Here is a 27,164-nt window from a genome sequence, read left to right on the forward strand (position 1 = left end):
ATATATAGTATAATATCAATGTAAAAAATGTGTTGAGAGAAGCCTGAAAGGAAATAAACTGCAGTATTACAGTGACTCTCTCTGGGAATTGGAATCGCTGCTGATTTTTATAAAAATATTCTATTTTCAGTACTTTTGAGTTTTCTATACTGTGTTGACTTTTAATTTTTTAATTTTATTTTTGGGAGAGAGAGAGTGTGTGTGTGAGCGGGGGGGGGGGGGTGGGGCGGCGGGAGGAGGGGCAGAGAGAGAGGGAGACACAGAATCCTAAGCGGACTCCAGGCTCCGAGCTGTCATCACAGAGCCTGATGTGGGGCTTGAACCCACGAGCTGGGAGATTATGACCTGAGCTGAAGTCAGAGGCTTAACCGACTGAGCCACCCAGGTGCCCCTATACTGTGTTGACTTTAAGCAAAAGCATGTGCGTGCATGCACACACACACCCATCCACTATAAATCTTACTTCCCTGGGGGCATGGATGTGGTCATCTTAGAGATTCTTTTTAGCTCTGAGATGTAAGATTCTAATGTTTACTGTATCTCACTTCCGCTGGCCCTCAGCCATTCGCTGTCCCTGTGGTACACTTCCTGCCCCTTGTTCTGGGATTCGACCATTAGCCTCCACATAGCAGTCAGGACAGTACTTCAGTTCTTTCTGTGAAAAGCAAACTTGGATCATGCATCATCCCACCTCTAATACAACGGAACACTTCAATAGTTGTCACTGACCGCAAGCATCATGGCTGTAGTTATACATTTTGAGTGTGATTAATTTGATTGGGATTCATTGTTCTCACTTGACTGTAAGTTCCTTGAAGTTGGGTACCCCATTCATTTTTATTCACTGTTGGTTTTCTAGCCTTTGTGTGAACCTGGAATTCAAGACTCTAGACCTGCAGTTTCCACCTCTTTGAATGGTCTTTCGAGATGTTCTGACCCTCCTTGAGGTCTCTGCCCATCTCTGACCACCTCAAACCTTGACCACACTGTTTAACATGCACCCCCATCCCATTAATCTGCTTTCTCTTACTTCATAGCACTTATCTCCATCTGAAATTGCTTCCTATGCTTATCTGTTTCTTTCTATTTATTCTTTACTTGTTTAGTTCCTGCTTCCCCATAACAGGCTCTAAATTCCTTGAGGATAGTAACTGAGCTGTGCTAATTTCTCTAACTGTATTGCCCAGAACAGGACTTAGCATGGTGGGTGCTCAATCAACATATGTGAAAGGAACAGAACGATTATGTGAAAAGTGTTTTCTGATAGAAAAAAGGAAGGAAGAATGGAAAAAAAAATGGGAGGAAGAAGAAAAAAGGAAAAAAAATAGAGGTTGAAAATTGTACTGAAATCTAGGGTGGCCCTTCTTTCCATTGAACGTGGGGAAACATGATGTCTATATTAGATATTGTTATGGCCCCAGTGTTTTTAAGAAAAACAATGACAATAAATGGTCTGAGAGAGTCAGAAGACACTGATGCCAGTTCTGCTCTGTCATGGGGCCAATTTACTTCTACAATGTTCTCTGGTCTAACAAAGGAACAGGGCCAGACCGTCTCTAATGCTCCATTCCCAACTCAAATTCTGTGGCTTTAAACTTTTAATTCTGAAATGTATTTGTTTTATACTGCCCTATTGCCAGATGCCAAAATAATTATATTGAAGATTTAGATTCAACTTTTAGGTAAAATAGCTTAATTGAGACATGTCCAAATCAAATTAACATTTTAAACCCAGCTTTAGTCTTTATAAACATTTTAAGACAAATATGTTGATTTTATATAATATTTTCACACCTATGTGATTTACACATTAAGTGGCATATGTATTATATATACAATGTGTTGTATTACATAACATACTATATATACATAACATGTAATAGAATATGTTATATTTAAATACTGGGTATAATTTATAAAACTTACTTGGCAAGTAAAATATAAAAGGTCCCTGAAGGTAAACTAAAGTCATATAATTCTATCAGTATATTCATTCAGATACTTGAACAAATTTGAATCCAGGCTATAGAAGAGTGCCTCCCTCCTCCACTGTGAAATTTAATAGAGATGCATTTAATGTATCTGCTTAAAATGGATTCTCCATACAAAAATGTTTCCAACTCTTCACTGCCTTCCAGAAGCTTCTTCTCTCAACCATATGTATTTAAACATGAGCTAGAAAGCAAAGATCTGCATCTGGGTCTCAGTTTTGACAGTATCTTGCAATGGATTATTTTTATCCTGGTATAATAAAAACAGTATTTCTAGATCAGTGATTCAAGACCTTTTCATATTTCAATTTTTTAAAAAAACATACCTTTTTGGGATATTTTCACTGAGTTTTTGTTTTGTTTTGTTTTGTTTGGCCAGGAAAGGCAAATCACATTTGGGAGGCTATGAGAACTTACTGAGCTATAAATGTGTATGTAGGACAAGGAAGATACAATTCATACACATGCTCACACATTTACACAGGTGCTTCACAGACTCCCATCTGAGTGAAAAAGATAAATGCTACCATTTCCTTTATCTGCATTATTGGTGAACCTGGTAGTTGATATTATCTCTAAAAACCATATTGCTTAACTGCGTTTCTATTGGGATTCATTGGTATAATTAAGACTTGAATGGTTTGAAATATTTCAGAAACCGGCAGTGAACATTCTTTCCTTTATCTAAAACGGTCGTTCTGTTTCATCTGAAATTGTTTTCTATAATTTCCCTCTCCACCCACAAATGACCTTCTTTCTATACTTATGGATCTACTCACTCATGAACCTGTGAACTGTCAGTACACTTCACAGAAGCATAGGAAACCATACTGCTAATGCTCTCCTGGCACTGAGGGACTATCACTGGTATTCTAAATGGGAAACTATTTACTTTTTATTACTAATGATTTTTTAATAATTTCCACAATTTAAAATGTGGTTAGAATGCTACTGGTAGTTGAAAGCTAGCAACATGATTTAATATTTTTAACATGTGATCTGGTTCTTGTTACAGTGCTTCAAAATTTTCAATATCATTACTCATGTTATAATATCATCTGTAATAATATATTAAGCACAGTCACTGGCAACGAAGTTTTATATCACAATTTATTTTGACACATTTTTGAGTCCTAGATTGACCGTTATTTTATATGAGTTTTGTTAGCCATCCCTTTTTCCTTCATCTAACGTAAAATAACATTTTTTTCTCTTCTCAGTCATTTACGAGGATGTTTATTTTACCGTTTCTAACATTCAAGGGTCTTTCTTGTATTTCTTTGTATTCTGTTCGGTGGAGCAGAAAATCTGTCTCAGTTTCAATTTCTCTTTTGTTCCCAGAACTTCCCCCCTTCTCCAGTGCCGAAGTGGAAAAATAATTTCCCTTCTTGCACCATACACAGGTCCAAAGTCCTGTTTTTCACCATGTTGCTCCAAACAGCAAATTTTCTAACCCACAAGAAAAGAGAGCACCAAAGTGCTAACTTGGAAGTCTACAAGGGTCTGAGAACAATTGAAAATAAATTCCCACGATGGGGATTAGTCCTTAGCGGTCCACTGGACATCCTGAGGTGTGTGTGGAAGCCAGCTAGGGCACCAACCTGTTAGCAGACGCATAGGTGGCCCAGCTCGGAAGTCATGGGCTCGTTGTCATGGAGAATGAAAGGCAAATTGAAGACATTAAAAGGCAAGTAGCAAACAATCCAGTAGGCTAAGCCAGGGATTTGGGAGTCTCCCAAGGTTCCTCCCTTCCTCATTCCCTGCGTGAGTCATTTTTCCAGTCTGTCCACACCCATTCACCCTTCTTCTATGGGCCGCCACCCCGCACTCCCATTCACCCTCAAGCTGCTGCCACAGGATCTTTCTGAAATACAAATCCAAACTCTACCTACCTATCCCCTTGCTGTATAAACTCTTCCATTTCATCATGGTGTTCAGAGCAGAGACTCCTGGGCTTAACACAGACCTGCTTTTGGCTCATCTCCTGTCACTCCCCTACACTTACTCTTCCTTCACCTCTAACAGGAAGGCTGATAGGCCCGTTGTACTGACCATGCTCTTTTCTTCACTCGTCCAGCCCCAACTCCCTTTCCATCTCGCTAATTCCTATATACCTTTCAAGGCACCTGTTCAAAATAACTCCTCCAGGAAGCCTTCCCTAACCTTCCTCAGGCCCCCTTGGGCTTGCCTACACCATCTTAGCATTCACCCCTCAGGCAGAGTTAATTGGTTTGTCTCTTTCCTAGTAGAAGTATCATCCTTGACTGTGTAGGAAATGTTTTATCCATTCTTGTAGCTCTGGCATAGCAGGCATTCGATGTAGTTGTTGCAGTGAATGCCGAATTAGAAGGAAGTCCTCACAGCTACTAATTGGCAGATAGAGAATGCCCATTCCTGTCCTCTGAGAAAGTGTCAGTGTCCTCTTAATCTACTTCAACTGTGTGTGTGCTTGGGTACTTTTTAATGATTAACACTGATAAGTAGGGCCATCTAATTAATTAATTAACTAGTTAATTAATTAATTAATTTGTATGGAAGGGAGCAGTGCACAGTATTAACTCAGTGATTTGTGGATCTAGTCAAGGGTCAGAACTCAAGTCTGTTATTAGTGCCTCTGGACTTATTTCTGAACCTTAGCACCTTTCATGATCTTTTTCCTTCTCCTCCAGAAGCCAGCCGCACCCTCTTTAACACAACTTAATAAAGTTGTAGGAAGAACACTGCACCTTACCTACCATTTCATTCCAGATTGTGTCCAAAACATTGAACCAATGGTTTAAATTAGATTCATTATTGAACAAGTTATCAAAATTCCTTAAATCCAAAGGAAATTCTGCCCCCAAATCTCCAAAACATTATCACATCACATTAACCCCAAATTCTTTCCATTCAAAGGGAAGCCAAGTTACATCTTACAACACCCAATGAATTATGATTCGGGGCTGTGGTTTCTTTTGCTCCAACAATAATATGACTTATGTGCCTTAGAATATTCCAGTATTTCAGAAAATGGCATTTTATTTTTAAAGAAGGGGCTGTGCTTTTCTATAAATCATGTAATGCGGAGTTGGGAAGAAAGGGTTTTACATTCCAAATATTTACAAGCTAGACGGGAAGCTGGAACAGGAGTTTTTGTGCTTGTGTGACAATCAGTTTTACTAAGGAACTGCAAACTGCGCACACGCCGTTACTTGAGGCAGACACACACTGGCAGCCTTGCAGATGTTTTTCCCGCCTGTGAGCCATCCAGGTTCAAAAACTGTGTGGTGCATTTTAAGGCGGCAGCCCCATCCGATCCTTACCGTTTCATGCCCATCGGATTCTCACCTTCAACCTAACCTTGCCGGCTTCCTTATAAAAGACCCATCCACCGGCCTCTTTAAAAAAAAAAAAAAGAAAGAAAGAAAAAAGAACCTATTTGTCCGCCCGGCTGGTCGGAAGGAGCAGAAAGTAGTAGGGGTGCGTCCCGTTTGCACTATAGCTCGGCTGCAATAATGTTGAACGTGTAAGATGGAACATACCACCGGGTGGCTGCGGGGATGCACCTCGCCAGCGCCGGCTGCGGTTTCCTTTTGCTCGGTGCGCCGACCCGCGAGCGGCCACGACCACCCCTTGCGGACTTTGTTCGGTTGAGGGGCGCCAGGGCGGCCCGGGGAAGGGCGGGAGGGCGGCGGAAAGTTGAAGAGCGTTTTTTCGCGGCCGCGTGCGTCCGGGAGCTCGACGAGTCCGCCCCGGGCTTCCTGGTGGGGCTGGGCTGGCGGGGGAGGGGCCGCGCAGCAGCAGCGGAAACCAGACCTCGGCGATAAGAGGCTGCACAGCGACATGCAACAGTCTTTCCACTGCAGCTGAATGAGTTGTGGCGCTCACAATGCTCCCGTGACCGGGAACTGACAAGTTCAATTTTAAATCGCGGGCCTCTTGGAATCAGGACTCCCACAATGCCTTGGGCACTCGGTCGGCAGTCGGGCTGCCTCTGAAAAAAAATGTGAGAGGTAAGTTTCCCTGTTCACAGTTTCCTCGCGCTGCTCCGCTGCTCTGCATTGTTTGTACTCTTTTGGGGCTGTACATGGCTGAAGGAGGAAGTGAGAGGAGGCTCCGGCCGGCTGCGTCTCGTAGCGGCAGCGGCTGGCTCGCCGCGGTGGAGGCTTCCCTCTCGCACACCAGCTCGAGCTGGAGGGAGAGCGGGAGGTTGCAGCTGCAGCCCAGCTCCGAGCCGCCCTTCCCGGGGCTCTGCGGACACTGTCAGAGCGCAGCCAGCTTCCAGCTTGGCAGCCGAGGCAGAAAGAGCAAGAAAGAAAGAGAGAAAGAGGCGGGGGGCGGCGGGGGGTGGTGGTGGGGGGGGATGAAAGAAACAGGTGCGTGGAAGTGTACTTACAACTTAATGACCTTCGTCAGGAGGAGACGCGAGCCCATCAGACGCGAGCCACGGTGTCTCCCAAGAGATCCCGCATCCCTGTCCCCGGGGGCTGCCATCCAGCCCCGGTTTTCATCTGGGCCAAATATGTGCACGCAAAGGTTAATTCTCTGCCTGCTACCCATAAATTACGCATGACATGTTTAGCTGGGCTTCCTTATATGGAGAGTGCTGTATTTCAGTCCAGTTTGCCTTTTGCCAAGTTTACAGGGCGGAAGACGCCCTGCATGAGAGGGCTCCTCTCCCCCCCCCCCCCCATCGTTTTGTAGTGCGTCACTCAAAAACTGTAAGAAAAGTAAGTATAGACGCTCTCTGGGTGGAGCCGCAGTTGGTTGAATTGCTTTCACGAAAGGTTGAGGAGGAAAAGTAGTTAGTACTTGGGTTCTGGTTTTTAGACAAAAGCAGGACAAATATGTAGTCCCCCCCCACCCCCACACTTTTTTTTTTTTTTTTTGAAACGGAGCCGGAATCTGTTATTGGTAGTAATGTGTCATGTGAGAATACTTTGATTCCAGAGCTTGTAACACGAGCAGGTATATGGTGGAGCTTGTGTTGGCCCCTCTCACGGCACTTTACAACTACAGGGGTGTTGCTACAAGAGTCATTGTGTTCTTAAGTCTCTCCCTGGCCCTGAGAGTAGACGGCTGCTGCTGGGATTTGATGGTGTGTTTCCGTGGAGTGTGCTTCCCTGGGGTTAAAACGGAGTAAGAAGCTGCCAGAAAGGTTATTTGCCACTGTCTTTACTTTGTGTGGCCCACCAGCACAGGCACAAGCGATAGCAGATGGATGGTAAAACTCTGCCGTCCTCTGAGGCGTTTCTTAAACAAATTAATACACCCAGAGAGAAGTCATAATTAATGCCCTTTGGATTTGCAGGCCCTCTGCAAGGCGCTTTGAAATCCTACACCCGTGGACGCCGTGTTCCTCCCTCCTGGGTTTGAACACAGTGTCTGTTTATACACAGAGGGTATTTAGTACATAACTAGTCTATACCCGCATAAGTAATCCACTCCATGTTGTCTGTGTGGGTTCCTGAGAGCGTTGGTGTCTCTCCTTGTCTTGCTGTTGAGATAGGAAAAAAAAAAAAAAATCACTGAGGCGGTTAAAACGGAAGTTCAAGGACTGTGAAACTCATCTTGAGAATATTTAGTTCAATACTTAGAATGCCTTAGATGTAGAGTTACAGCCAGAGACACTGAATAAAGTTACTTTGTAGCCTGAGAAAGCACACTGTTGACACTTGTATCTTTGCTTTCTTAAAGTCGGTGGGTGACAGCTATAGCTAGAAACTGTTTTTTTTAGGAACCTGACAGTGTTCTGATTCTCATCCATGTGGTGTATTTGCATGGCGGTGAAATTCTTTTGGATTATTGTGTTGGTAGGGCTTTTTTTCAAGATGTAGACATAGTTTTTAGTTTTATTTGTTTAATGGGGGGTTTCCCTCACCGAGCACTACAAAAGTTTGCCTTTTGTGTTTGAGGGAACAGGTTAGGTCAGCACCAGAAAACCTGTTCATCCATCCGTCTATAATTACAGTGTCACTTAAGACATAATAATCAGGTTTTATTATTACTAAGAGACTCAGAAAAGCTCGCATGTGCCTAGTTTAATTTTTTTTTTCTCATGTTACTAAGAACAAATTTGTGTGCAGATACACATCGAGTGTGGTACTCAATGCAGCCATGCCAGTGGAGAATCCAAAGTGTTTCATGGTTTAAAATATTATTGCTTGTGTTTACATTTCCACATTTGAGGCAAACTTAAGACTCCAAGTTGAATTCATTAAATTCTGTTCCCAGCATTCTGTTCTTCCTCTGGGCACAGAATTCCTATGAAATGAAGCACTGGGTTCTGTTCCAGACCAAGAACAGAGTATCCCAAGGTTTCTCCTGGGGTGAGGGGAAGAGTCAAATCATATTTCTCATTGAAGCAGGGCGTGTTACTTTATTATATAAAATCTCCTATTTTTATTGTAAGCAAAAAGGTTGCCCTTGGCATTTATCGGTGTTGCCGTTCCTTAGACCTGTGTTTGATATCTCTATTTATGAAAACAGAGAATAGCCTTTTGCTGCACCTTCTGGTTTTCTGCTTGGTGACTGAAGATGCACAGGTTCGAGAACATCTCAGATCTTGCTTAGAAGAAGCTAAAGAGAATAGGTCGCTGGGGTTTCTTACGCCCTTAAGAGAAAGTCATCAGGGTGTGCAAAAGAAAGGCAGGGTGAGGGGAGTGAAGGAAGGAAGCAAAATGTATTCACTTAAATGTTTGGCTCAAAATAAAATCCTAGCAGCAATGCTGATTGTAGAAGATGTTACATAGGAAGATTTTGAAGTGATGGCCTTTTAGGCTCAAGAGCTTCGTATTTTTGGAAATCCAGAATTGCCACCCAATGCGGTAGCCACATGTGGCTGTCGAGCATTTGAAATGTGGCTAGTTGGGACTGAGATTTGCTCTAAGTGTAAAATACCTTCTTGATTTGGAAAACTTTGAATGAAGGGAAGAATGTAAAGCATCTGATTCGTATTTTTAATACTGATTATGTGTTGCAGTGATAATATTTTGGATAGATTGGTTTCAGTAGAATATTCAGTTAGATTAATTTCACCTGTTTCTTTTTACTTTTTTAAAAAAGGACTACTAGAAAACCTAAAGTAACAAATGTGGCTTATATTACATTTCTATTGGACAGTGCTGTTCTCAAATAGATCAGGGGAGCAGAATTCTGAGAGAAAGCCTCGCGAGTTTGCTGGTTAAAATAATAAAACTGACTTTTATTTTCACAAGCTAAAAAAGTATATTATACACACAAATACCTTGTCTTTCTTATCCATTGTAACCAAAATCTAAGAAAACACACTGCCTAACATCTATTTTTATTTCCTCAAAACTACTATTTAGTTTAGAGATTTAATGGTGAGGTAGTAATAACAGAGAAAAGGCTTATAATTAGTGGATGAGTCCTAACACCTCTCAAAGGCCAGAATAGAGTATGATTGCTACTTAGGAACATTTTAGAGACACTATAGCTATCATTGTCCCGAAGTTACCAAACATAAACGAGTCACTAAAACTTATTTAAAAATAGAGTTTTTGGTAAATAGCAATTATCCTCAAATGCTTAATATGTATTTTCCTTTCCTATGGCTTTCCTTCCTTAGAAAATAAAAACATCAAGTAAATCCAAACAAACTCCTGACCAAATTGTTAATTAATAAATTCACAAGAATGAGATTTTCACTTGTATGGTATAAGGCATTGTTTTGAATATTAGGAAATGTAAAAATATGTTTCTGTGGTAATACGGGCTTTCAGGAATTTCTATACACGGAGACATTGTCTTTATAATTTGAACACATTCTTGAGAAAGCATCTGACTAGCAAACAAAGCACAATGGCATAGGTCCTGGAAACATTCCCCTCAGATATTTTCATAACTGAAGTCCATTTTGCCATACACAGTGAGTGTTAAGCTGAAAAAATGCGCTTCTTTTTTATCCATATAAAGCATGCTTACTTTTATTTCCTTGAAGGATGCCAAAGATATAGGACAGGATGGATGTAGTGGGTTCTTTCCACGGGCAGGGCAGGTTTTAGAGAACCTCAGAAGAGTTGCCTCCTGGCTTGGTGCCATCTTGAATCTGTCTCCCACTATATGAGGCGTAACTGCCATTAGTGTCGATGCATGTAGGGAGTGTGGGGGGAACCATGATCCCCATTAACTTCGCATATCCTTTCTGATGAGTCATGGAGCATATTCACTAATGGTTGGAGAGATATTGATTGCAAAGCAGAGAATTCAAGAACAGCTATTGACATGTGGCATTAAGTGTCTCTAGACATATTTTATATTTTTAGATTTGAGATAGGGAAATTGATTTTTATGTAGTGTTTTTCATATTATACAAATATATATTTATATAAACATTACAGCTATATCCTGGAAAGAAACACTTAGCAAATACATGTTTATAGGTTTTTACATATTATTATTAGTTTTTAATGACTCTAGTACCTCTTTTATAGACAATTATTTACGTTTTCCAAGAGACATCTTAACATGGGTGCCCGTGCCATCCATAAAAATGAAGAATCTTGAAAGCATTTATGTTATAGTATTAGGCATTATATAGTTGACACTTTTCCCACTGTTTTTGAGGTCTTATTCAGGTTTCTGTGATTATCCTTTGCTAAAACAGTTCAGGATGTAATAATCTCATGATGAAAGGTAGCCATCTTGCATGGAGTGAAGAATTCCTTTTCCACTGAGATCAACTCTTTTAAAAAGGAGATGTTTCTGAAATAACTGTTATGCTTCCAGTAGTATGTATACAGCAAAAGAAAAACTGTCATCTCCATGGGCGTTGTTTTAAAAATTGAGAAGTATAGGGGTGCCTGGGTGGCTCAGTTGGTTGAGCGTCCGACTTCGGCTCAGGTCATGATCTCTCAGTTCATGAGTTCGAACCCCGCGTCAGGCTCTGTGCTGACAGCTCAGGGCCTGGAGCCTGCTTTGGATTCTGTGTCTCCCTCTCTCTCTGCTCCTCCCCTGCTCACACTCTGTCTCTCTCTCAAAAATAAATAAAGATTAAAAAAAATTTTTTTAAATAAAAATTGGCAAGTATATCTTTTATATATCCAAAGAGGTGAATAACAGTTGATAAGGTACATACTCACGCATGTGGACACAATTTTTATGTGAGTGTTTGTGTGAAAGCTAGGTGTGCCCGAGACAATGCTAATAATTTATTCAAATAATCTGGATGTTAAATAACATCAAAGTATTAAAAAGAATTGTGCTAAATAGCATATAATCTAAAGTCAGTGCAGATATCAACTCCTGTCCCTCTTTAACTGATACTTCTTCCTCCAAAGAATTTTTAAAAGGAACTTACATTTAACAGTATATTTTCATTTTTAAAACAGCTTGGGAGTTATTAAGAATGAACTTGTTTTAAAGAGCTAACAAGATTCGAGGATCATGGGAACAAGTTTAATCATATGAAATAAACATCACAGTCGATTTGAGAGATTTTATTTTGTATTGTTGATTTATAAGTGAATATGTGTTGTGGCAAAAATAGCAAGCGAGGCTCAGTGAAATCTACCAAACTTAGCCAAAGTACACTTGTTCAAAGAAGTAGCAGTCTGATAGCAGAAGTTAAGAGTTTTGAAAATAACTGTAAGTAGAAAGTGAGATTTCATACACAGTGGCTTGGTAACATGGTTTTGGAAGTTCAGATAAGGAAAACTAAGTCTTAATGTAGCTCTGACCAATACATATAATAAAGGAAACAGTCCTAATGCATAAATAATGGGGAAAAAAAGCTATTCTTTATTTTCCAACCATACAAAAATATTCTATTAAGCCAGTTTTAATTATATATATTCAGTGATATTTCCATATTTCTCATGCATTTATACTTAGCATCCCGACATGGGATTTTTGTATGTGTTCTAGTCCATTTATTTAGTTCATTTTTCTAGTAGAAATATATGGATTTCCAAATGTCCTATATGAGAATAATTGATAGCTTTTGCCATCAGTTTTACTGTTGAAGCACCAAATAGTTACTATGTGTCAGGAGACCAGCGTGGGTAATGAATTTGAACAGTGGATGGAGAGAAATTGCCAAAGACTAGGTTGAAAGTAAACTGACAGTGACAGTGAGGTTGTTTACAATGAGGTGTTTTCTAAATGTATATATTAAAGTTAAGAAGTGGAAATAATGCTAAAATGTATTGAAAAAGCAGTGATTTCCTTTTGGGAAAAGAGATGCATAAAGCGTGATGAGCAGCATTGAGAGAAGTATATATTAGCCAGGAGATTTTAATCAGAAACAGCCTGAGTATCCAGTCTCATGTGACATTAAATAAAAGAGAAATGAAGAAATAAAAGCAGAAGGTACTAAATGATGGTTTCAGACACAGGTATAATTGTCCCAATTAGGAGTACAGTTTTGTGGGTTTTGAAAAATAAGAAATGCTTTAAGTAGATAGTCTGTGGAACGTGTGGCAACATCATCTATACCTTCTTATTTGAGTTCGCAGCATACTAACATCTGTCTACAGTGATTGTGACTGAACAGACTCTTCCACAAAATGCTAAAAAGTGTGGTAACAATAATATGTGCAGTGGGAGTGTGAGGAAATATAAACAGAGACTTTACAGTTTAATAGTCAAAACACATCACAAGCATGTTAAATAGCAAGAATGCCAAAATAAGGCATTATGCAGTTCATATTTAGAACATCGTTAAAGGCATTTTTTGAACTTGATTTAGAGTTAGAACTTACAAGACCAGTCAGAGCTTATAGTATCTACAATTTGTAATCCTGTGTCTAGCAATCTGTTTGCCAGCATTGTTGATGGTAGTAGTAATGAGACATTCACATTTTATTTGTTTCTGCCCTTCTCTGATTGCAAGAAAAGAATTACTTTTGCAATGACCTTTTAGCACTCCATGTGGATGGGTAGCTCTTATCCTAGCAGAAAGATAGTCTGGGGTCGGTGGTGGTAGTCCGGATAGGTGACAGATACAAAGAAAGGAAGGCATAGAGGCCTGCTGTCCAGCAAAAGTTGTTGGGAAAAGCTCTGAACCATTGGCTGGACTTGTGACTCAGCATTCCTCAGCCAAAGGCCCCCTCATTGATATTTCTCTTTACCAAATTTTAGTTTCAGGAAGTAGTGTACGAAAAGATACATCAGTTCTTATAAACAGCCTCTAAGTTCGTTTTGAAAGCCCCAGTGTTTGTTGCAGTGCAAGCAGAACAACAAAAACAGACCTCACTGGGGGAGAACTTTTGAAAAGTGGAACACACTCGGCAAATGTAGGCGGTGATATCAGTGTTACTATTATCATTTTAAAATTTCCGGTTCTGGATATACTTACTGCATTTTTGTCTGTGTTTTGAAAGGAACAAATGACTTTGTTGGTTGGGGGGGGGTGGGTAGGCATAGAGAAGCTTCACAATGTATAGACTTTATTTTATACCAGATCTGACTGGATATGTGATCTGGGAACAACCATTGACTCCTTCCAGTCCTTAAGTTCTGTATCTGTGAAGTTCTAAACATATAAATAATAATTAGTAGAAGTTGTACTTTGCTGTCCATTTCTTTATAAAATAGCTCATTTAATCTTTTTCTGCAGCTGTAAAATAGGCCTTATGACCTTTATCTTCAGGATTAAGTAGCATGGCTAGACAGCTCTTTTTGTCATTTGTAGAATTATGAGGCTTGTTTTCTGTCTTTATTCAAATGTCCAGTTTTTAACCAATTGGAAATGGTCTATAAAGAATAGTAATGAGGGTAAGAACTGTCATGGTGATTACTTACATTTTGGACTGCTTCCTATGTGCCAAGGTAAGATTTACGAATCAATTCATGTATTCCTCAGAACAACCCTGTGCCATGGTTACTGTCGATATCTCAGCTTCGCAGATGGGGAAACCGAGGCACTGACGAGTTAATAGTCCCAAGTGGCATCGCTAATAAGTAGCACAGCAAGGAGTTGAACCAGGGTGGCCCAGTTCTAGAAGCCATGTTTGTACGCGAAAGAATGAAAGCAGATTTAAAGAATGCTTGTGTTAGTGTGAATGGGAGATCAAGACCGCAGACATTTGGAATACTTTAGCAGAGTCGCACTTGCTCCAGTGTTTGGGGAGGCTTGAAAAGAATGAACAGAAAGAGGATAGAGAGAAAAGGCATAGGGGGAGGTGGACAGCATATAGAGTAGGGAGAAGGGAGGAATTAGGTGGGAAAAGAGGTTGGCACTACGCGTTGGGGGGCATTGAGAAACAGGTGATACGAGTTTGACACCCAGCTGGGAACGTGAGACGTTTGGCCAGGCGCGTAACCCGACAGGCACCTATTCTAGTGACAATTTAGAGGAAGGATAGGACGCACAGGATGAAGTAGAGATTGTAGGAAAGAGATGAAGGACTGAGGGAAATGATGGGAAGTGACAAGGAGGACATGTTCACTGGGGGAGAAGTGACAGGCATAGGGTCCATAGGATGTAGCAACTGACTAGATGTGGACGTGAAAGGGAATGGGAGGTGTTAAAAATGATTCTTAAAATATAGTAAGAATCGTTTAAACTTTTCATCAGAAAAGTTTTACATAAAAATTTCAATCTCTAGTGTTAATTCTGTTCATTATGTTGCTAGTTGCGAGCTCTTTTATGATCAGGAACTTTATTCTAAATATCAGTAAGATAAAAACCCTTGAAATTGCGTTCTGTCAGGAACTCTATAACTCGATTAAGTGGACACTGTGTGTTAACTTCTTAAACCATGCCATTTCCGTTTCCACCTCTTTTAAATAAAGCACAGGATCTGAGGAGCTGTAGAAGGTCGCCAAATTCTTCATCCCAAATTGGTAATTCTGAAGTAAGCATAATTTCCTCTTTAGGCGTATGTTGTTATTTGCTAGGAAGTGTTGCAGTGTTGGCCAGGTACTTCTGGTCCCTCATTAAAGGAACACCGGTGTAACCTGGCCTCTGTGATAAAGCAGGTGTCACACAGATACATGATAAAGTAAGTTTGCAATGTGCTCAATGCCACTGACATTTCTGCTTCTCAGACCTTGCTATATTAGGGAACGTATCAGTATAACTGTGAGATTCTCTTTCCTGGAAATAAAACTCCTTAATAATCAGACACTGTTACAAACAGAATGATGTACATATGGGAATAAGTAAGCAGTTACACTGAGTTAACAGTTTCTTGGTGTTGTGAGGATAGTTATGTTTTGAATAGAATAGAAAGCTTTAGAGGCATTCTCACAGGCCATTTTGCTTAAGGTCCTTACATGCTTTTTACAAGTAAATGGCTTAACATAGTTTAAGCAGAAAATGCCAGAGCAATGATAGATTATGTTGTATTTAACATGCATAGACAGATTCCCATGAAATCAGGACAGTTTTCAAGAAGGAGATTCTATTTATACCTATTTACCACTTATTATTTCTTTAGATGGGTATTTCCATGAGAAATAATAAAAATTGCTCTGTTTATGTCTTTATAGCATGTTTACAGAGAGCTAGAGAAAATAATGTTAACAGTGCTTTATTTCAGCTTTTGTTTTTATGCCTCGTGGTATTATGTCAGAGCCACACTTAGGATGTCTTTTTCTATTATTAGTTTATCTGATTTTTGCCTTGTGCTTATAAAGATAAGATAAAAATCTGTTCAGTTGCACTGTTAAGATAATGTTCACAAAATGTTCATTTTTTTAAGTAACTAAGATTAAATGGTGTTAAAATTAGAAATTCTTCTTTGCTTTCTCTGTTCATTGGGCTAATTTTAACTAGACAAATTTACTCCAAATTATTTTGAGCCGTTATTTGAATTTCATTGCTCAGACATTTCAGGGAAAGCTGCATTGTCAATTTAGTGGCATTAGGTAATATTTGGTTTTAAATGCCCCATCCAGAAGACTTTGAGAGATACGACGAGCATAGCAAAAGTGAACAACAGGGAATACAAGCAGATCTTTGACCCAGGTATAGAGTCTCTCTGAGGTATTGCATGACCTTTTCAAAAACTAATTTGAAATATCCAGAAGAATTGAGACCGTTGAAAAATCTATCCTTCAAGCAGAATTGTGCATGATGCTTTCTGGGGGACTTACATTTACTGAAAATTGCATGTGGGAAATGACTCAGAGAAACAGAGTTTTGAGGATGGGTTTTGAAAAGTAAATATTATTTTGGGAGCAATTAATACTGTGTTGGGAGAAAATATTGTGTCTGTTTCTCAGTAATGGATCAAAGTTTGCTAAGTGCTGAGGTCTTTTCACGTAAAAAGCTATTCTACTATGTTAACCATAAGGCCATACAGGGAAATCAGTTCATCCTTTGTGTTCTGCTAAATAACCAATTAACAGACATACTTTGAGTACCTATTAGAGTCAAGGGATTATAGTAGGGCAGAAGAGGATCCAAAGGAGAATTACTTAGTTTCTCTTCGTTGGCGTGTAATTGAGCTGAAGATAAAGACATGAAAAGTGAATAGTACAGTTGAGTATTGGTGCTATACTATTGAGTACCAAAGGAGGAAAGTCAAGGAAAGAAGAAAATCCAAAGAAGGAAGTCTTAGTGGAACTTAGTAGTCAAGGTGTGCTGTGTGGAGGAGAAATTTGTCTATCTGTTCAGCGTTTGTAAGGAAACGGGATGAACAGGGGGAAAGTAAGGAGGCCAGCTACCATATCCGAGTGTCTTCTCTGTGAGACGCTGCCAGCTTATATTCTTTTTTGAAAGAATCACCTGGTAATGGTGTTAAACAGGGAACAGGCCTTCGTGGCAGGAGCCATCATTCTCTTGATAGAGGTGAGGAAACAGAGACGCAGAGAGGTTAACCTGCTTGCCTGAAGTCACACAGCTGGTGAGCAGCCAAACTGAGCTGAACCCCTGTCTCTTCTTATTTCATAACAGCATTTTTTTGTTACCCCTTGATGATTCTGCTGGGGATGCAAGGGGTATAGTTACGATACAGTAAGTTTAAAACTTCACCCATACCACAAATGACACAAGTCAAGAAGGCGTAAATTTAACTTAAAAGGCTGCCAAATAAACTTTTTGTCTTTCTGCTTTGACTTTGGCTTATAGTTTGACAAATGCTTATAATCTCTTTCTTAGATTTATAAACAAAACAAAACACCCTAGGCCTCCTGTCTTCAGCAGATATGAAAAGGGCTTGCAATGGTGTGACCTGTTACAACATTGCGTTTCGGGAGGCTCTCCAAGGAAGCTTTGTGAAGTTTCAGGAGATAATTTACTTTCACACCAATAATGTGATGCCATAAAATTTTCACTGAGAAATGATAGGGGTAGCTCCAGAGCACACACTAAATTCATTTATCTTCCTGATGTGGTTATTTCATGCTTTCGTGTTGTATCATGTTCACACAGCAGTCTGTGTGCCCTCAGCCACTGTGTGGCACAGCTTAGGATTTCAAGAGAGAAACTATTAACTGAAGACGTGTTCTGTTGGAGACATGTCACTTTGCTAACAAATTCCTCTCTTACAGAGCTGTTTAGAACACACAGCAAATGAAATTATATAATGTCTAGGGAAGGAAAATGGAAGGCTCATGCCATTGTTTTGGGCCTCAAAGGAAAACCCTCTCACGTAGCAAATACCGATTGAGCACAGTGTCCACGTGCTGCTTGTCGTACCCCTTTATCCTGTCCCGGGCAGAGGTAAGACATGCTCTGTTCTCAAAGTAGTTTCCAGTGTAGTGATTGAAATATTCACAAGTAATGTACGGGCAAAACAAAGTGGGCACGGGAGCCAAGAATAGGCTGCTTGTGGGCAGAGTGTGGAATTTGCCTAAAACCGTCCAGTAGACACGTTAACTCTTTACGTGTTCTGTATGTTGGAGGAAAGACAAAATCGACTCACAATTCCTTTTAGTTATGTGATTCAATGCTTAAAGTGCTTGTTTTTCTGTGTAAGGATTGGATACATCAGCATGACCCAAATGTAGTGGCATCCTAGATGAGACAGAAACGATGGCTTGATTTCTGATGTTGGCACTTTGGGAGAAAGATGGGGACACATAGTTCATCCAAGCTTCTTAGTGCTAACTCCTTGAGTAGGAGGTTAAATCACTCAGTATTGACAGTCAAGTTTCAGAGCCTGCGACTTTTATGTTAACAGAAAGGAAAAATCTGTAAGAGAGAGGTGTGTTGTATTTTACTTTAATGACAAAGGGTTTTGGATATGCACACGATGCTCTTTTTCCTCCAGCTTTTTCTTTGTGTGCAGGAAATAAAGCTGTATTTTGTAGGCTAGCTTCCAAACTTTCAAATGGTGAAAGTGCAACTGTGCGTATTTTGTGCGACCCCATTCAGCTGTGAAGTGTTCATCCCTTGTTTCCAGGATTTAATCTGCAGGCTGGGTTAGAAGACTCAGAATTTTTATTTCATGGCTTACTACTATTCATTTTTAATCATAAACATTTATTTAAAGCCCTCTGCATAAAAAACTCCACCGTGAGATTTTGACTGACATTTTCAAGAGAAATGAAGGCTATGGTTTCTGCTTTTTTGAAGCTGATAGCCTAGAGAGAAAAGTCCATTTTTAGTGAAATAAGAAAAACAACCAAAATCACAACAGGGCCAGACCATTAGCGATCGTCATAATTACAAAAATAGCCACTTACTTGGTAGGCACTTATTCTTTTACATATGTGACCGTGTATGGTTCTTTCCCGGCACTGTTGAGATTTATGCGGTGCCTTCCCTCGCTCTAGTTCACAGGTGAGAAAATGGAGGCTTGGTGAGGCTGAGGTCAGGTAATTTGCTCAGGGGTCACGTAGGAAGGTACCACGAGTGCTGAGATCTTAACCCAGCAGCTTGGCTTCTTGTCTGCTTGTTTGTTTCCCTCAGTATGCTGTGAATGAAGTACACAAATACTGACAGCAGTAGAGATTTGAGGCCTAACCCAAGTTTGTTCTGGAAAGACCTAACGAAGAAGGGAAGATGTGAAAGACAGGTTTTGAAGCAATACGGTCAGACAAAACAGCAGAGACCGGGAAGTGGACTTTTGGAGTTTTGCTGGCTTGGGAAAAAGAGCTAGATCAAGTGTGGTTTGCATAGTATTAGTTCTACTCACACCTAATACCCTTTGCCCCAGCGCTCACCAAGATCAGCGAAATCTACTTTTAGACTCAAAATCATTAGCACCTGTGAAGTTTCTGATGTCACTTCTGAATGACATAGCACACTGCCAGTGGCTCAGTTGGATGGCTTTAAGTGGCCCATTTTAAGAAGTGTCTTGAGCCCAAAGACAGTATTGCAGACACTCTTCCAATTTATTCAGCTGCATTATTGAAAGCATTAGGGAATTCACTTCATTTCTCTCATCACTAAAATACAGAAATCTGTTGCCAACCTTAAAATAATCACAAATGTTATTGAAAATTGACAGTCAGTTGAAGACTGATTAATCTTCTGATTAAATCTTCTCACGTTCCCTCAAATCCCTATCAGGGTAATTAGAGTGTGTGCATGTGTGTGTCTTGTGTGCATATATGTGTGTTAATCCATATGTACATGTATATTCCATAGAGGATTACAAAGTAGCACAGACGTTATAGCTAAAAATGGAATAGAATAAATGTATGAGGCTAAGGGATACATTCACCAACCAATGTTAGTTTATGAATTTGGCTCTGAAATATTTATTTAATATCATTTTGTGGTTCTCTGCCCTGGCTACAAGGAAGACTTGTGAAAACATAGCAGGAAATGGAAATAAAAGATACTCTAATATACATGTATCATTTTGAATACATTATCACTCCAGTAGTTTTGAAGGCTTGAGATTAAATAGTTGATAGATACTATTATTAAGAACCTTAATCTGTGTCTTAATGAATTGATTTCCACTGCTCTTTTCATCCACTGCTGTTAAACTTTAACCTAGTCCCACAGCAACAGTTTTCTGTTTATAAGTGGCCTGACATTCATGTATTCAAAAAATATTTTTCCCTTTGTGTACCAAGCATTCTCAGACATATTTTTAAAGAGAAATATCCCATGCTGATGTACTAATTTTTTTGGCAAGAAAATTAAGCACCTGTATTTCAGCCCAATAGTTCTATGATAAATGAAGAATAATTAAATGTGAAAGATTCTGCAACATTCACTTAAATATTAATTTGGGTTCCTTTATATTCTAGGCACTGTGCTAGGCATTGAATACGTAATGGTTAACACAAGCAGATGTAATTATGAAAGTGTAATTATAAAATTTAGACATCTCTCAAATTTCAAATTGGCCATTGCAGAAATAATGACATTATAGTTCTTATTGCCACAAAATTTAAATAATCTTTTTAGAAATTAAAAAAAAATTACTTATAGATGTCAATAAATATTTATTTTAAAGCCTCTACCCGTGTTAGGTTTCCTGTGTAGAAGTGAAGTATTTTCATGTAAAGAAAAGTACCGTTTTATGCTTAGAATGCTATTTTACAATTACGCAAGGGAAATGGTATCACAAAGTAATGCAGAAAGAGAAAACTCAATTTTGAGTGGCAGCACAATATTGTGAGTTTAAAAGGTCAGGCTCGTACAGGAGGCTCCAGTTTTGCCACTCAATATCATGCAGAATGCTGTGACAGCCAGGGCTGATACAGCTGAAAATATCTGTAGCCTTGGAAGCCTTGTAAGTTTCAGAAGGTCATTTAGGCATCTGGTGCGAACACTGATTCACAGGGAAGGTCAAACTGGACAGCCAGGCAAAAAAAAAAAAAAAAAAAATTGGTTATTGAACCCAACAGTTGTAGATTTTAGAGCAGTTGTCAACTGCAGACATTGAGTATCCTAATCCAAGGTGGCCATCTTTCATTGAAATATTTTTAGAAGCGTGAGCTATGCTTGATGGTGAGTTTTAACTTCTCTTTTCTCTTCTGAAACTTTTAACCTTAAAAGTACATCTACAACCTTACCTGGTAGCGGGACAAACGTTACTTTAATTTTATTTATGTGTGACGCATGCTCCATCAAAAAAGGATGTGAGTCGGCTTACAACAGTAAAGTGCACATAAAATAGGACTGTAAAAAAGAGACATAACAAATCAATTAGAAGGAAAAGAGATGAACCAAGTGCTTGAGATGAAATTGAGCACTAAATTTATCTCTCAGCTTGCTGGCAACCGAAGCAGAAGCTTTAGGAAGTAGAAGAATCCTGAGTTTATTTAATAAGATCTCTTCGTATCCCGGTGTGCAGCCTTATTCTTAGCCCTCAGAGTAGTAAGCTAAATATTCCAACTCTGTCCTTGGGTGAAGTCTTGGAATGGATGAATTCCAATTAACTAAGAAGCGAAGGCCAAATTCTGCAGCCTGGCCTTCAAGGCCCTCACTGATTTGGTTCCAGTCCCCAAATGCAGCTTTATCTCCTGCCAGGCCCATTGCACATGGGCGCTGCATATAGACCACTTCCCCCAGTGTTGGTGTTCTGGGTCTTCCCATGGCCCTGTCTTTGCTCTGTCTGTTCCTGCAGTCTGGATTGCCCTTCCTTTTTGTCTCTAACCCAATGAGACTCCTCCTCCTGTCTTTCCATCACAGATGTCTTCTCTTATCACCAAACCACCCCTGACCTCTCTCTCCTTTAACTCACCAGGCTTTATTGTTATCTCTGCTGTGTACTTCTCACTTTCTTTTTTTTTTTTTTTAATGTATAGTTATTTGTGTGTTTGTTTCACGTTCCCCATTAAGCAGTAAATTCTTCATAGCTGGGTCCATGTATTACCTCTGTGTCTAGGTTACATATAAAAGGTCGTCGATAAACTGTTCATATAATCAATACATAGATATAATTTTATCTAGGTATTGTTTATTTTTGATGAATATATTTATTCATTTAATAAGATTATTATACGTGTCAGATGTATTTGGATTTCTTTAGGGAAAACATTTCTGTTTCCAGGATAGTAGAGAAGAAAAAAAAGAGAACTAAAAATAAATAAATGAATACATGTTTAAAAAAATAAATAAGCAACTTCTTAATTGCTTTGACTTGGTGCTTTCAGATTAGAAAGGAACTTAATAATTACCATTTCTCTGTGCTGTAAGGTAACTAATATAATACAGAACAGGTTTGTTACATGTGAAAGAAACATATCATTAATGCCGTTTCAAACCCTCAGCACTTTTTCTCTAGTATACTTTTCTATGATTTCAAAAAAAATCTATCTGACTCTACATGGCTTAGAAGTGTTTTAGACAGTTACTCTATCCCCTTCACTGGTTTTCAAACACTGTTTTAGTAGTTGATATAGATTAGCCTGACTATATGCATACTTGCTTAGCACATACTCAGTTTTATACTTAGAGCAGCATTTCATTTTACTTATATGGAAGGTTTCTGCTAATACGTGTTAAGTTCTTCTAATGAAAGCTCTGAAGAAAATGTAGGCTCTTCTTGCTCAGAGGGCAGACAAATAAGAATAAAATCATGCTCAAAGACCTCTTCCTTAACAATTAACTTCAAATCAGTTACTGAGCACTTACAACCCTGTAATGTATTAATTACTAGATTAAAATTGATTAACAGACTTAAGAAGAAGCTGACAGACGTGGTGTATAATTTTCACGTCCCTAAGTGTGCATTATTAGTGTTTGGTGCATACCCCATGCACATGCAAGGACAATGGCATCCATGTCTCCACTCTGTAAGGGACCATGTTATCTCCTTCAAAATCTGTATGCAAGGCTTTCTCCTCCTAAATACTAGCACAAACCACAGGTGATGCAGTCGTGACTGCTCTGCCATATCCCTCTCCAGTCCTGGTCTCTCTCTGTTCCTGTTATATTCACAGTCATTATCATTTCCACAAAGCTTGATTTTAAATTGCTAGCATGTGTTGTGAATGCAGTTTTAAATCTGGAATCAAAAGACGTGATTTGGGGTCCCGATTCTTCCATTTAATTGGCTTAGGGGACTTTGGTGAGTCAGTCACTTAACCATACAAGCTTCAATCTATTTGTTCACAAACGGGCAAGGTAATATCACCATTTCTTAGAGTTGTGTTGATCAAATGGCAAAAGCCAGACAAAAAGAAATTGTATACCAATATATAAAATATTTGCTCTCTTGTACAATAATAGAATGTTACGAATTCTGGGGTGGGGGTAGTAACTTTTTCTACATGGCTCTTCCAGTAGAAACTTGCTTAAAGAATCAGATGAATACCTTGCAGATTTTATATGTAAATCAAAAAGAAATGTAGCATAAGCCAACTTCTCAAAAGTTCATCTCTTCAAGGGTTATTACTTACCAAAGGAGCACAGTTCGTAGTTTTATCCAAAGTAAAGTGGTTCTTATTGCAAGAAGATTAAAGAATTTCTTTTTCCTCCTGTTAACTTTAGTACCACGTTTTTCCCTCAATTTAAATTAAGAGCTAGTGTTTCGTTACATACAAAGAAAATGATTTGACTGATTCCCAGATAAAAAAATTTCCATACTCTTTGGATACACACACACACACACACACACACACACACACACACACACAAACCTATTCATATATTAATCCTCATTTCACATTTATCTGTATACTATTAACAGTTGATCTTATACTGCAGTGATAGAATAGGTGCTTAATTTTTAAAAATCTTTTTGCAAAATAATTTTACTGTTCTAAATTATTCTTATTATAAATAAAAAATAAGGAATCTAAATATTACTATCTTTAAAGAATTTAGCATGTGTGTGTTTATATGTAATGGTTTGACATCTAAATGATGGAACCATACGAAGTTTTAAGATTGCTACATGATTCCTCTTTAAATGTATCCAATGTATTCCTTCAGATATACTGGGGAGAATTTTTGTAAGCCAAGTAGCTTTGCGTACTCAGAGTGAACTATTGAAACAGGATTAAAAAACGTAAGTGCTTTGAGACATGACGAGTGGTAGGATATGGTGAATAGTATCTTAGAATGATGTTGAGGAACATGTATGGTGCCTGATTTAAAATAGTATTTTAAAAAATGAATACAACAGGATTTTTTTTTTTTTTTGTATAACATTTCGCAGGTAGGTCAGCTTTCTGAAGTAGTTGACAGAATATATTCAAAAAGCATGTTATCAAATCTCAATCTATCTTTTTCCAGGCAGATACTCTGAGCCTTAAGGAAATTATTTAGTACAAAGGTAGTAAACAGTCTTTGGTGGAAGTAATATTTTAGCTTCAGTTGATTATAATTGCCAAAATTTAATGACATTAAAAATAACCTGAAGGAGTTCAGTTAGAATGTAGATTATTGGAGTTGTTGGGTGCTCAGTCAGTTTAGTGTCTGACTCATGATTTCAGCTCAGTTCATGATCTCACTGTCATGAGATGGAGCCCCATATTGGGCTGTGCGCTGACAGCACAAGACTGCTTGGGATTCTCTTTCTCTCTCCCTCTGCCCCTCTGCTCACTCGCTCTCTCAAAAATAAATACATTAATTAATTAATTAAGTTAATAAATAAATAAAGTAAAGTAAAAGGTAGATTCCTGGTCTCTCCTTAGTACGTCTAGAGTAGGTCCTAGGAATATATATTTATAGCAGTTACCCCCAGGTGACTGATTCAGATAGTGAATCTTTCTGGAGCATCAGAATCCCAGGAAAAGAAGGTGTTGCTGGTAACAAATGTTGGCAGTTCTGAGTTTATTAGCAGCTGTCAGTGCGTTGTGCTTTCCCATGGAAAGGTGGTCATTGCTTTTTAAGTGCATAGGCTGCTGACAGAAACACATGCAACTTTAATCACGGTCTTATTAGAAGGGTGTAGTCGGCTCTTCAGATTTCCTCATGTGTTACAGCTTTTTTTGGGATGTACAGAACCTTATGGGCAATTAAAGTACCTAAGAAACGGGTGTCCTTTTTCTATTTAGCAAAGGAACCAAACCTCAGCTGCCACATTAGCTTGTTGATAGTGTGTTCAGTACATATGCTCTTTTCGAAAGTACAAAATCCTAACAATAAAATCTTTGATCTCATATGAGAAGCGTGACAATTATGTATACTCTGACAACGTGGTAAAATCACATTGTCAAAAGAATAAAAGCACTGGAAATGCCTACATTTTGCCAGCGAGCCATCTTACATCTTCTTTATCGTGGAAGCTGTTATTTAACAACTGGGGAAGAGTTTGAGGAAGGCAAAGTGAGGGGAGAATGTTTGATTATCTAACAGGACCTTTGTCCATTGGCAAAATCATGCAGGAGTATACACTTACCTTGTTCGTTTTAATTGCATGGTCGTGGCACTTCAGGAGAACAGTCTGATCCAGGGTCAGAAATTACTACATGAGGCGTGCCAACCTCTGGGGAAATGGCCACACGGGAAACTGTTTAGGCCTACATGAGTTCACCAGAGTTCTATTGTGCCTTAGCTAGTTTGATAATGCCTTGCCTTATTTATAGAAGTTGTCAGAAACCATTTCCTTTAGTCAGTTCGTGTCTAAAAAAGGAGAGGGGGGAGCAGGATATTTCTGACATTTGTAGAAATAATGTGTAAAAAAACCAAAAAACATTCCCTTAATCACATGACATTGTGCTGTCAGTGATTGTCCAAATATAACATGCCTTGCCGACTCTTCTAACTACACGTTTGTTTCTATTAATAAGAAAAGAGTGGTAAACTATATATTGTCCGTTTCGATACTCCTGTCAACCCAAACATTCATTCAGACTCCCAGTCCTTGTTCTTTAGCAAATAATTGCAAAATATAAACATTATAATTGTTTTAGCAATGAAATGGTTTATTTTGAAATAATGGGAGTTGAAAAACTGATTTTACAAATGTCTCATTGATTAGCTGCCATCGAAGGGCTAACAGTTGGAAATATTTTGCAAAATAAAAAGACAAGGCTTTAAGTTCTATTTGTAGGAGAAAAGACCAGTCATACCTTTGCCCTATTCCCACTATAGAAATTTACAATCTAGATTTAGGGATTGTATCTTTTTAAGGACTAGATTTAGGGAGTAAGCAATATAGAAAAGCAGTGTTCGTTGTTGGTATAAGTACATACTGGGAAACGTTTTCTTGGACGGAATTTGTTTTTCAGAGTTAATATATGCATATACATTATGTTCTAAGTATGTTATTAAAGCCGCTCAAAACCTAAGAATAGCTTTATTCATACATTGCAGCATTGCTTGTGAAAAATGAGCATTAACTTAGGTGGCTGCTATTAAAGAATGGACATAGAGTGGAGCAGTACATAGTTGTTAAAAAGTATTTACATCGACGTGTGTGTTGACAAAGAAAAGTCATTATCGTATATCATGGAAAGCAAGCCTCAGAACAATATGCTTAGTATGTGTTACTTCTGTAAAAATGATAAACTGTATGAGTGTGTGTGTGTGTGTGTGTGTGTGTGTGTGTGTAGATGTGTATGTCTGTATGTGAATGCATGAAGGACTAGATATACCATACTAATAATAGTGGTTACCTTTGGGATAGTAGGGGGTCTGATTTGGCAATGGAGCAAGGTGGGGGGAATTCAGTTGGACTTTCAATAAAACCCTTCTGTATGGTTTAAATTTATTACAATTGAAAATGCATTCATTTAACAATGTCTAAAATCAATGGAAGGAAGGAAGGGAGGGAGGGAAGACAGACTTGATGTATATGATTCATGTAAATTACTTGCTAGAGATTTTTGTACACCATTTTAATTTGTATTTTACTATCTCTTCCATTATTTAGTAACATCTATCTCTATATGGAGAATAGCCTTATAATTTATACCATACATCTCAGTATGTCAAAAAAAGGAGAACCATAGTTATGAGTGCAAATTGTTATATGACTTTGAAATAATTTAGATTATTGTAGTCACTAGAGGTATGGAAGTTAGGTATGGAGGGAGAAAAGAGGCTCAAAATTTAAACAGTATCTGGTTCAAATTTTAATTTGCTCCTCAGTCTTTACAGTTCTAAAATGACAATCCTTGATTTTCATAGTCCTAATCACAGCACACGATATGTTTTTACTTTATTGGACATCTCTTTCTGAATGTCAATTCCACGAGGACATGACATTTTCATGTATGTCTGCAAAAGTTCCTGTGAGTGAGTGACTCAAGAGATTCTAGGTCTGCGTTATCATTTGATGCATATGTAATGAGATTTAAGTTCTTAAATATGTTACAAATTCAAGGACATTGAGTGACACAGAGGTGTTGTAAGCAATGTATATATAGATGTAAAAGCAGATATCATGGAAAAAAATTACCTTCTTATCCAGCTAACCTTAT

At 38.7% G+C, this 27,164-nt stretch overlaps 1 protein-coding gene across 11 annotated transcripts in view; it reads left to right on the forward strand.

Moving 5' to 3' along the window:
* MBNL1 (muscleblind like splicing regulator 1) overlaps positions 1-27,164 on the forward strand; it is a 205,015-nt gene that overhangs the window by 17,972 nt on the left and 159,879 nt on the right. For 3 of the 11 annotated variants that reach the window (XM_047099753.1, XM_047099757.1, XM_047099758.1), the window contains exon 1: positions 5,838-5,983. The exons of 1 other annotated variant lie outside the window; for it this stretch is intronic. The gene's annotated coding sequence lies outside the window, so the exon portion shown is untranslated. Of the gene's footprint in view, positions 1-5,824; positions 5,984-27,164 lie in introns of those variants that run through there. 7 more of the 11 variants (XM_047099751.1, XR_006965711.1, XM_047099752.1 and 4 more) reach the window with 7 other exon arrangements.

The sequence above is a fragment of the Lynx rufus genome, unplaced genomic scaffold (genome assembly GCF_022079265.1).
Source record: "Lynx rufus isolate CCGP_SWC_20201006 ecotype Redwood Valley unplaced genomic scaffold, mLynRuf1.p SCAF_5, whole genome shotgun sequence".
Classification (NCBI taxonomy): domain Eukaryota; kingdom Metazoa; phylum Chordata; class Mammalia; order Carnivora; family Felidae; genus Lynx; species Lynx rufus.